Genomic DNA, 11,292 nt, shown 5'->3' on the forward strand with positions numbered 1-11,292 from the left:
GGACGACTTTTGCGTGAATCCTAGACGACTTTCAGGTATCGCAGCTTAACCTTTTTTACTCTAAATACTGACCATTTTGTGGATATAATAAATTCTAGCCCTTACTTACAGGAATGTTTGTGACACTGAACCTTTGAAAAATATCCAGTGGAAAATTCCCAAAAAGTAACAGCAGGCATTGTCTATGAAGCTATAAACCAGTGTGAGTTTGCACCTTCAGGGGGAGAGAAGCTCAATGGTAAAATATAGCTGTTTTAATGAATCCAAACATCATTGTTTAGCCTGTATTTTGGAGGTTAAATTCAACTTCAGCAAAGGTGCAAAATCAGTAGTAGCCTGTTACACAACCCGTCTGATTTTCCTTTCCATTGAAGTCAATTTCACCCTCTCTATTTCTTCAATTCCAAAAGTCTTCCTATCTATTTCAAAGCTTTCTTAAAAGAGAAGGAAAGTGATGTCAGTACAAAGTATTCTCCAATATGTATGATCAAGGAAAGAATAATGTGCACCTTACCTGGGGGCACCTTTGGTTAAGTTACTCGGTCTGCTTCTTGTACAAACACAGTGCTGCTATGATTGGTTCTTACAGGGACATCTATGTGTTCTGTGGCGAACCTCCGTTAATTTGTTGACTGACCTTGAAGTCTGGCTGAAAGTGCCAGAGCTGGGACTAGCTACTTTCAGCTAGAGCTATGGTGCTAATTATTTTGAAACAATCAAGATGGGAGTTTATTCTGTATTGAGTATTCCCCTCTCAGACATTTCTTCTCCTTTTAATATGTCTTCCCTGTGCTGCAGCTGATAATTTTGCTTCAGGGTACTAATATTTACAGTGTTAGTATCTCTTGATTAAATAGCAGTTATGTAGAAACATTGAACAGGATTGCTTTCAACACCAGACATATTTTTCCATTTGACTGCTCTGAAATGCAGACATTAAAAATGTTATTATTCAAGATAATTGCAACTACTTATTTTTTAACAGTCTGCCAGATGTTTACTGCAAAAATGGAACAATACTACCAAAATATTATCCTATTCTCCTGAAGTTGCTTCTGTTGGGTTCTGGTTCCAGTGCTTCAGCCAAGTGCCCATGCTTCATGTGATCCTAGACAATGAGTATTGGCAAGCTGTTTGCTCAAGGAGGCATTGTGTTCAATCCAAATCTGTCCTCAATATTGATGTACTAAGCTAGATTGTAGTCTGGACTGTGGCAGGCCTGCCATTGCACCAAGCATTTCTGTGTGCATGCCCATCACCCTACTTCTGAAATCCGCCCCCATCAAAGTTCTCATCTGCAGCAGAACTCGTGTGCGAGCTCGTCCTCCAGGAGCTGGTGCTTGAGCTACTCTTTCCCCATGGCCTGGCTGAAGCCCTCTCGTGCCCAGTGACTCACCATGTGCAGATCCTGCTTCTATACTACCCTCTAAAGTTCGCGCAGTACTATTTTCTGAGCTGGTGCCTGGGTGTGTCAGATCGAGTAACGGTGCCTCTTCTCCATCACTCTCCTCCTCCACTTCTTGCTGCACAGGCTGAGCTGTTGGCAGTTGTTGGGTATGTGAAAGGCGAAAGGCACAAGGGTAAGTTGTGGTGAGGGGAGGGGGAAAGCAAGATGTGCATGCATACACCATCTGCAACTTGTAAGTGGGAAGAGATTGTGCGACAAGCGGGAAGTGGGATGTAGGAAGAAGGATTAGATATGAGCACACCACCATCAGCAATGCTTTCAGCCTCACCGATTGTCACAACCTCAGTGATGGCCCCCTCCAATTATCTCCAGAACTGTCTCCTCCAGCTGGATCAGATTCTGCAACTGTATTTGTCTCCCACCTGTTGGCTCCTACTTGTGTGCCACTTTGGCCTGCAAGAGAAAGGGAAGTGTGTCAGTGGGAGAGTGTGGTGAAATCTGTTTGGGTGATGTGTCTGCCATGGTTGAATAACTGACATTGTGTGCAAGGTGTCAGATATGGGTGTGAGGCTTTCAACAGTGGCAAGCGTGTGAGGGTAAGGTGAAGTCATGATTGTGAGGTATGAGTTGTGATTGCTAGAGATTGTTGGTAGGTAAATGATAGGGGTACGGTGCATTGAGCAGTGTGTGAGGCTAGTGGTGCAGTTGATGGGATATGACAGTTGTAGATGCATTCACTCACCTTGACGATTCGTGTAAAGTCATTAATCTTCTTGCAGCACTGGATCCAGGTCCTGGGGGAAAGACAGTCCGTTTCAGCAATGTTCTCCCCCAACTTCAAAAATGTGTGTCAGGAAGGCCTCCAGGCCTCCAGGCCTCCAGGCCTCCAGGCCTCCAGGCCTCCTGGCCTCCTGGCCTCCTGGCCTCCTGGCCTCCTGGCCTCCTGGCCTCCTGGCCCCCTGTGGGTAGAGGACCTGTCTACTCCTAGAGACCACTGCACCAAGGCCTCCAGTGCTACATCGGAGAATCAAGGTGGCCTTTCTCTGCCCTGTTGTGACATGGCTAACTTTCTGCTCCAATAAGAATGAGTTGCTTCACTCACAAAGCACCTCCCCTTTAAGAAGTGCAGACGGCCTCTGCAGGCAACTTTTAAATAGAGAGCAGACTTTGCACAATATTGAGGTGGTTGCTGCTGGTTGGCTCAGCACTTCAATTATGTTAATGAGTAGGCAGCACGAATTTTGCATGCTGCCTGCATTAATTTGAATGGGTGTGGGCAGATCACGCATCCCAATCCCCGTGCCCATTTTTGGGTGTTATCGAATTTAGCCCGCTTTGAATTTAACCAACTCAGGTTGAGAAATGACTCTTGAACTTCTCCCATTTAATTTTACAAGCATGGCTAGAATTCTTTTTTGGTGAGCTTGGTCGCCTGAATTAACATTGCAAAAACTGAAAAATATTTAAAGGGGCACCCTCTTTGGGGGAAAAAAAATAACTATGGGCGAGATTTTACACTTTTGTCCAGATCGCGTTATGGGCGTTATTTCCGATATGGGCGGTAAATATGGGTTTTCCGATCGGCGGCTTGTCGTCCACTTTCAAACCTCCTAGTTTCCATTTTATAAAATGGGCGTTACCGCGAGCGATCTGAAATGGCGCTAGCATTAAATCTCTCTGACCTTCTGCTGTAAAGTGTTGTCGTCATTAGCAACGGAGTGGCAATGCTTGATTCCCACGATTCAGGAGGTCAAGGGTCACCATTACATGCGCATAAGAGGAGACAGAGAGAGAGGGAGCTGAGAGGGAATGAAGGCTTGTGTGGGTGTGGTGTGGCTGCTTTGGGAGGAAGGAGGGAGAGTTTCGAGCTTTATGTCAAATTGTGCCAAAAAAGTTTGCTGTTACTAGCCAGATATTTTCCCAAATTTGGTGCCTATAATGGAGGGAGTGGAAGAGGCGACACAGCACGCTGTGGAGACTGACGCTGGTGAGAGCAGTGAAGTGGGAGAGGAGCAAATTGGAGGGGGTTCTCGGACGAGGCTAATGCCTCCCTCCTGCAAGAGGTCGAGTTACACTGGGGTGATTTGACCCAGGGAAGGTGTGGGAAGCCCACCCCAAAGGCCTACCAGTGGATATGGGCCGAGATAGCAGAGGTGGTCTCGTCGGCGACCAACGAGGAGCGTGAGGACAACCAATGCCGCAAGCGATGGAACGACCTTGTCGGATCCGCAAGAGTAAGTATTACATTTATTTACATGTACTTATGTATTTATATAATTTGATTTGTAAGAATCATGAGTGACTATCATCAGATGTGAGGTCTTTCACTTTTACCGGGAATGTTGTATTCAAAGCCTTTGGTCACGGTGCACGTCTTTAGGTAACGAATGATAATTATCATAATAATTTTCTTAATAATCATGATTACATCTGTCGGTTATGTGTTGTATCAGTCTCTGTGACAGTACCTAGCAATAATATCACGCAATGATCTCATGTCATGACCTCCTGTTACCTTTTACATGACTATGATAATGTTTTAGTTTTGTTGGTTGAGGGATGAATATTGGCCCCAGGACACTGGGGATAACTCCCCTGCTCTTCTTTGAAATAGTGCCATGGGATCTTTTTCCTCCACCTAAGCGAGCAGATGGGACCTCGGTTTAACGTCTCATCCGAAAGACGGCACCTCCGACATTGCAGCACTCCCTCAGAACTGCACTGGGAGTGTCAGCCTGGATTTATATGCTCCAGTCACTGGAGTGGGACTTGAACCCACAAACTTCTGACTCAGAGGCGCCCACTGAGCCACAGCTGTCACTTATTAATTATAAAAATATTTTGTAGAGGGACGTGATCAGGCCCAGGAAAGGCGTGAGTTCGGGGCCAGGAGCCCAGGGGCAGCACGGGCCAGCCCACACTGTGCGATATGTGTGCGCACTCGGTCCATGCAGCAGAGCAGGTCTCCAGTTGCCTTGGATAACCCTTGCCACTGGACCAAGACCTAGTTCTGTCAAGCCCGTGCGGTGGCTGGTGTGCAACGGCCACCAAACGTTAAAAAAATCCACGTGCAGGCATCTTCCACCCTTCAGAGTGTAGTTCGGGACCTGGAATATTAGGTCCTTCATTGAAACACCGGTAAACTCATCCTTTTTTGGTGTGGAAGCAAATCATTCTCGCTCGAGGGACTGCCGATGATGATGATGATGACAGAAGAAGCTATTGAGGAATAGCTCCGAGCAGAGGTGAACGGGTGTGGGGGGGTCACCAATCATCAGCGACCTCACTGACATTGAGGAGCGGGTGCTGACACGAGGGGGGAGCAACCCCCGAACGGCCATGCAGGCAGCTGCAGATCCTGAAGTGATGCCGCGTGAGTGAAGTATACACCACTGCGTGATGTAAAGTCAATAGATGCCATACCCACTCATATCCGAACAATAATATATTATAGATGATTTCTAAAAGTGTCCTATAAATAATGCTGGCCTCATGAGAATCATTGCAATGCAGAATGTGTTGATGGTGATGAAATGTGATGTGTGCGATGATTTTGAGAGCGGTGGTGCTTTTGTCGTGCATATGCTGTGTGTAGCGCTGGACTGACCTTGTGACCCTAGCACCCCCTTCTCCTCTAATAACCTCATTTGTGTTTTGCAGCTCAGCCAGCAGCGCGTCCCAAGGTAAGACCACAGAGGCCAGAAGGTGGGGGCGTGGGGCCGGACTCAGCAGCCGACCTTACGTCTGGTGCTGAGGAGCTCCGATTCTCGCCCGTTAATCCGCTGGGTCCGTTCTCCACGGATGAGAGCGCCGAGTTTGAGGAGCCTGCATCACCAGGCTCCAGAAGGCATTCCACCCCAAGGCCATCTCGTGCTCCTCCGGCCATTCCCGCCTCCACTCTGGAGGTACCGGGCCCAAGCACCTCGCCACAGGGCACCCCAGGTGTCCCCAGGACGGCGCTGACCACGCGGAGGTTTCGTGGACGCGGCAGGTCTGCTCCACGAGTGCCACATGAGAGCGGAGAGATGGTACAGTTGTACACAAGGACTGTTGACATAGGTGACCAGATCCTCGCTGCATTGGGGGGGCATATCCCGACAGCTGGCCAGCATCTCCGGCACCATGACCGAGTATGTACCGCGGATGGCGGAGGCCCCGGAGGCGATAGCCAGGAACACTGGTGGCACAGGCCTCCCAGTGATCCTGGAGCACAGCACTCCACCCCTAGGCTCCGCACCCCCAGTGCCAACGACACATGAGAGGCAGGAGCAAGATCCTGCTTCTGCATCCGATGATGTTGCCACCTCGGTACCCCCCGTTCCCAGATCCGTGCGACCACCGGCTCTGCCTTCATCCCCCCCAATGAGGCACCGCCTGAGGAGCTCCTCAGCCAGGCGGCATGGAGCGAGGAGGGGAAGGGTAGAGTTGGGGAGAAGAAGGGGAGGGGAGAAGGAAAGTGAGGTGCATGTCCGCAGGTGATGGCTGTGTTATATCTCCATCTGGGTGTATGCAATTTGTTGTAATGTATTGGAGGAGAGGCCACACTGTTGGTTTGCATTTGTGTTCTGTGTTGCTGGACATGTTGACCATTTGATTGATGTCAATGTTTGAAAAAGTGGGGTGGGGATGGGGTGTTTTTGCCCGTGATATGATTTTAGACCAATGGTCGTATTAAATGTTTTTTATTCAACATAACCTTGTTGCGCATTGTCTCCGATAGCTGGACCGTTACACACTGGTGTTTCCTTAACATGAAAGGGTATAATTACACTTAACTTGAATCAACTTAAACTTTAACTGGCACCAAGGTGATGCCCACCATTGATGTCTGAGCTGCACACACACAGCAGGGTGTCAGCTTTGTCAATAACAGCAACGTTCTTTCAGGCAAATCGCTCATTTATGAACTTCTGATGTAAGAGTCTTGCAGCTATGTAGCTTTCCTGTGGTCTGGAGGTAGGTGTGGGCCAGGTTGCATAGCCAGCCTGATTGTCTGGCCCTAGATCAGCGTCCAGCCCCTCGTCCTCCTCTTCCTCTCTCTCCTGCGGTGGACCATTAGTCCCTTCTGGCATTCACTGCCATAATTATCTGCTTGTGGACCTTCAGGGAGTGAAATCCTTTTCTGTTGCGAGAAAGCTCTGGGTCCTGAGAAGGTGCCCGCATGGCGATGTGAGTACACTGTATTTCTCCCTGCACCTTGGGGAACTCAGCAATTCGGTAGAATGCTCCAGCCCTGTCAGTCTGAGCCTCTGTTATCATAGGGCAGCTGCTAAACATAGAAACATAGAAACACAGAAAACAGGTGCAGGAGTTGGCCATTCGGCCCTTCGAGCCTGCACCGCCATTCAATGAGTTCATGGCTGAACATGCAACTTCTCTACCCCATTCCTGCTTTCTCGCCATACCCCTTGATCCCCTTAGTAGTAAGGACTAAGTAAAGTCCATCCTACGCATGTACAGGGCCTCCGTGACCTATCGAATGCAGCAATGTGTGGCATGCTGAGACATAGGGGAAATGTCGACCGTGGAGGCCTGAAGGGAACCGGACGTGTAGAACGACAGTGCCACGGTGACCTTGACCTCGACGGACAGTGATGTCCTGAAGGTGCTGGCAGGCTGCAGATCTGCCCTGATGAGCTGGCATATCTCACTGATAGTCACTTTGTGGAAGCGCAGTCTCCGAAGGCAGGTGTTCTCGGATAAGTTGAGGTAAGACCGCTTCTCCCTGTAAGTTCAGGGGGCGGATGGTCTGGACCTCCTCATCACTCTGGCACATCTTAGATTGGGCACATAATGCTGTGGACTAGACGTTGTGCCATTTGCACTCTGCAGCATCTGCGTTGTAATTGATGCAGGCTGAGAAATGGCTGGTCCCATTCCAATAAAAGTATAAAGCCGATTGTTCACAAGCAATAAATTTCCCCACTAAGACACCTGAGTAAAACCCAATCGTTCACAGTATGAAAATATGTCTGTTCAGATGGTCACACCAACTGAGAAGAACTCCAGAGTACATCCAAACTCCCCTGAAGTTGAAGCAGCCTTTTCAATGAAGCGATCCGCGATTTACAAATTATGTCCACACCGCTGAGATTAATTCAGAACAGTTCAACTTTTCCAGAGCAGTTTTTTTGGTGAGCGATATTGTGCGCGCGATGTGTGCGAGGTGCTGAAAGTGACGCTGGGCGATATACTGGGCGTTAGTTTCGGCAAATGTGATCTTTACGACAAAAAAAAGTGGGCGGTCGGTATTATTGAATCTCGGCGTTAATTACGTGCCGAAAGTAACACTGGGCAATATTATGGGCGTTGGGTTCACCTATTCTGATGATTCCGCCCAAAAAAAGTGGGCGGGCGGTATTATTTTTTCTCGCCGTTACGTACATGGCGAAAGTAACGCTCGCCGATAAGCATCTGAGAAAAATGGGCGTCAGTTACCATTTTGTGGCTAAATGGGCAATATCTGGGCGTTACACATCATTTCAGCGTTAAAATGGATGTTAAGTGGGCGTTATGCATGCAAAAATAATGGAAAATCTAGCCCTATATCTTTTAAAATAAAGGTTCAAATTGTACTGTGAGATTAGTCATTCTTTCATCTGCTATTTAGCAAAAGTTGATCCCTTTAACGTCTTTGTTAAAATGGCAGACAGACAAATTTCATACAATACATGTCTGATGACGTATCCATCAATTCAAAACAACAATAACTTTATTAAGTCGTTATTAATGTAGTAAAACTTCCCAAGGTGTTTAAAAAGCACATCGGCCCTAATTTTCTGTCATCTGTGCAGGTCTGATTGGAGGCGGGACGGAAGGGAAATTTGAAATAACTTGGAGCGAGTCAGCAACCTGCCATCATCCCACCCCCACGCACCTTTCCCACCCACCCCCTCGCACCTTTTCCACCGGCACGTTTGCCAGTGTGGCAGCGACCCAAACGGCCTCGGTAATTTAGATGATTATGAGGTACTTGTCAGATCCTTGAACCTCTTTCTAACCCTACCTTTCAAATTCCTCGGGATGAGCACAGGAATCACGCAGCTCGGGAATCACGTCTGTTAACCTGAGGTGGAAGTTGAGTAGCCATTGATCCAGCTCATTTGTGCACAAGATGGAAAGTACAATAAATTCTCCCACCTGACAACTGGTTACTTTGCTATGGCTGACGCTGTTGCTGACTTCATTATCAGCACAGATTTAGTTTTCTAAAGGTTGCAAGGATCCACTATCACCTCATTGGTAGAACCTATCACACCAATGACACTTGCTTCTCTTATCTCTACTTGACCTGCCATCTATTATATAAGCAGAGGTTCCCTTTATACTGTCTCACCTTGTTCCTCAGGATTGGACCACGATGAGCCCCAATACCAGCCACACCAGTAACACCAACAACAACACTACCAACCATCTCCTCAATCACCTGATGCTACACAGGATAGAGGGTATCAGAGCAGGGTTGCACCGTACTGGAGATAATACCCCCATACCCCCAACACAGGGTATACAGGCAGAGGATGAGCTTCCTCGACGTGACTGAGCAGCAGTGCCAAAGGAGGTAAAGGCTATCATGCCAGGTCATCACAGACATTTACAGATTGCTCGAGCAAGAACTGCAGCCCCAAGGAATTGATCGACACTCCTTACCAGTGGCTGTCAAAGCAACCAACGCCCTCAACTTCTTCGCCCAAAGCTCCTTCCAGAGCTCTGCAGCAGACATTTGCGGCATCTTGCAATGGGCCACGCATAGATGCATCGCACAGGTAATCGATGCCCTCTTTGAAAAGTCAGCCAATTATATCAACTTTGCCACTGATGAAACCAGTGTTCCAGAGCTTTGTGGCTCTGGCATACTTCCCATGGATGCAGGGTGATGTGTATGAATAAAGAGTCTGACTGGATTCTGTGAGCTCAAAGTAAAGTGTGACCGTAGTCATTTATTGCAGGGCTCCAGAGTGCCTCTCCTGCCTGTGAGGCCTCCTTAAGTACAGGTGCTCCCAAGAGTTTGTGGGATCCCTTGGGACTCCAGGGGATGAGCACTCTGGTGGCTTATCAAGGTAAATACAGGTTTACATATATAACAACACTCCCCCCTCAAAGTCAATAGTATGACTATTTACAAGGTGAGTCGATCTGGGGCCTTTCTTTCCCTGGTTGATCGTCTCGGTGCAAATGCTGGTTCTGGTGAATCATTTGTTGGGCCCTCGCTGGGCTGCTGTGCAGCTGGCCTTGCTGGGCTGCCTGGTATGGTGAGTCCTGCTGGGCTGCTGTGGATGATGGGTTCTGCTTCGTGGTCAACCATGGTGTCGGTTGCCACTGGTGTGTATGTTGGGGGGTCAAAGAAGGTAGGATCCAAAGTGGGTTGCTCAGGATAGTCCATGAATCTGAGTTTGATTTGGTCCAAGTGTTTCCGGTGAATGAGTTAATTTGAAAGTTTGACTCGAAACACCCTGCTCCCCTCTTTGGCCACAATAGTGCCGGGAAGCCACTTGGAACCTTGTCCATAGTTCAACACAAATACAGGATAATTGATTTGAATTTCGCTTGACACATTAGCGCTATCATGATATGTACTTTGTTGAAGCCGCCTGCTCTCTACCTGTTCATGTAGGTCAGGGTGGACTAACGAGAGTCTTGTCTTAAGTGTCCTTTTCATGAGCAGTTCATGAAATCCCAGTGAGTGAGTGGAGTCTCGTGCGGTAGCTAAGCAGGACTCAGGATAGGCGAGTCTGCAGTGAGCCTTCAGTTACCCTCTTCAAGCTCTGCTTGATGGTTTGCACTGATCTCTCTGCCTGACCATTGGATGCTGGTTTGAACGTGGCAAATGTGACATGTTTGATCCCATTACGGGTCATGAACTCTTTGAACTTGGCACTGGTGAGACATGGCCCATTGTCGCTCACAAGGACATCAGGCAGGCCGTGCGTGACAAACATGGGCCGCAGGCTTTCAGTGGTGGCAGCGGACATGCTTGCCGACATCTCACATTCAATCCATTTGGAGTACGCATCTACAACCACGAGGAACATTTTACCCAAAAACAGGCCTGCATAGTCGACGTGGACCCTGGACCACGGTTTGGAGGGCCAAGACCATAAACTTAATGGCGCCTCCCTAGGTGCATTGCTTAACTGCGAGCATGTGTTACATTTGTGCACGCAGGACTCTAATTCTGCATCGATACCGGGCCACCACACGTGGGATCTGGCTATCGCTTTCAGCATTACAATGCCTGGGTGAATATTGTGGAGATCACTGATGAAAGTGTATCTGCCCTTCTTGGGGACCACTACCCAATTACCCCACAGAAGGCAGTCTGCCTGTATAGACATTTCATTTTTGCGCCGCTGGTACGGCTTTATCTCTTCCTGCATTTCCACTGGGACACTGGCCCAGCTCCCGTGAAGCAGACAATTTTTTACTAGAGACAGTAAGGATTGTCCTGGCTCGTCCAGGTTCTAATCTATCATTCTGTGACGGGTGATTGTTCACTTTTGAATGCTTCCATTACCATAACTAAATCTGCAGGCTGTGCCATTTCCACCCCTGTGGTGGGCAATGACAGCCTACTGAGAGCATCGGCACAGTTTTCTGTGCCTGGCCTGTGGTGGATGGCGCAGTTGTATGCGGACAACGTGAGCACCCATCTCTGGATGCGGGCCGATGCATTCGTATTTATCCACTTACTTTCAGAAAAAATGGATATGAGTGGCTTATGATCAGTTTCCAATTCAAATTTGAGCCCAAACAGATATTGATGCATTTTCTTTACCCCATAAACATATGCTAAAGCTTCTTTTTCAATCATGCTGTAGGCTCTCTCAGCCTTAGACGGACTTCTGGATGCATAAGCAACTGGTTGCAAATTCCCAGATTCATTA

Source organism: Pristiophorus japonicus, chromosome 6 (genome assembly GCF_044704955.1).
Source record: "Pristiophorus japonicus isolate sPriJap1 chromosome 6, sPriJap1.hap1, whole genome shotgun sequence".
Classification (NCBI taxonomy): Eukaryota; Metazoa; Chordata; class Chondrichthyes; family Pristiophoridae; genus Pristiophorus; species Pristiophorus japonicus.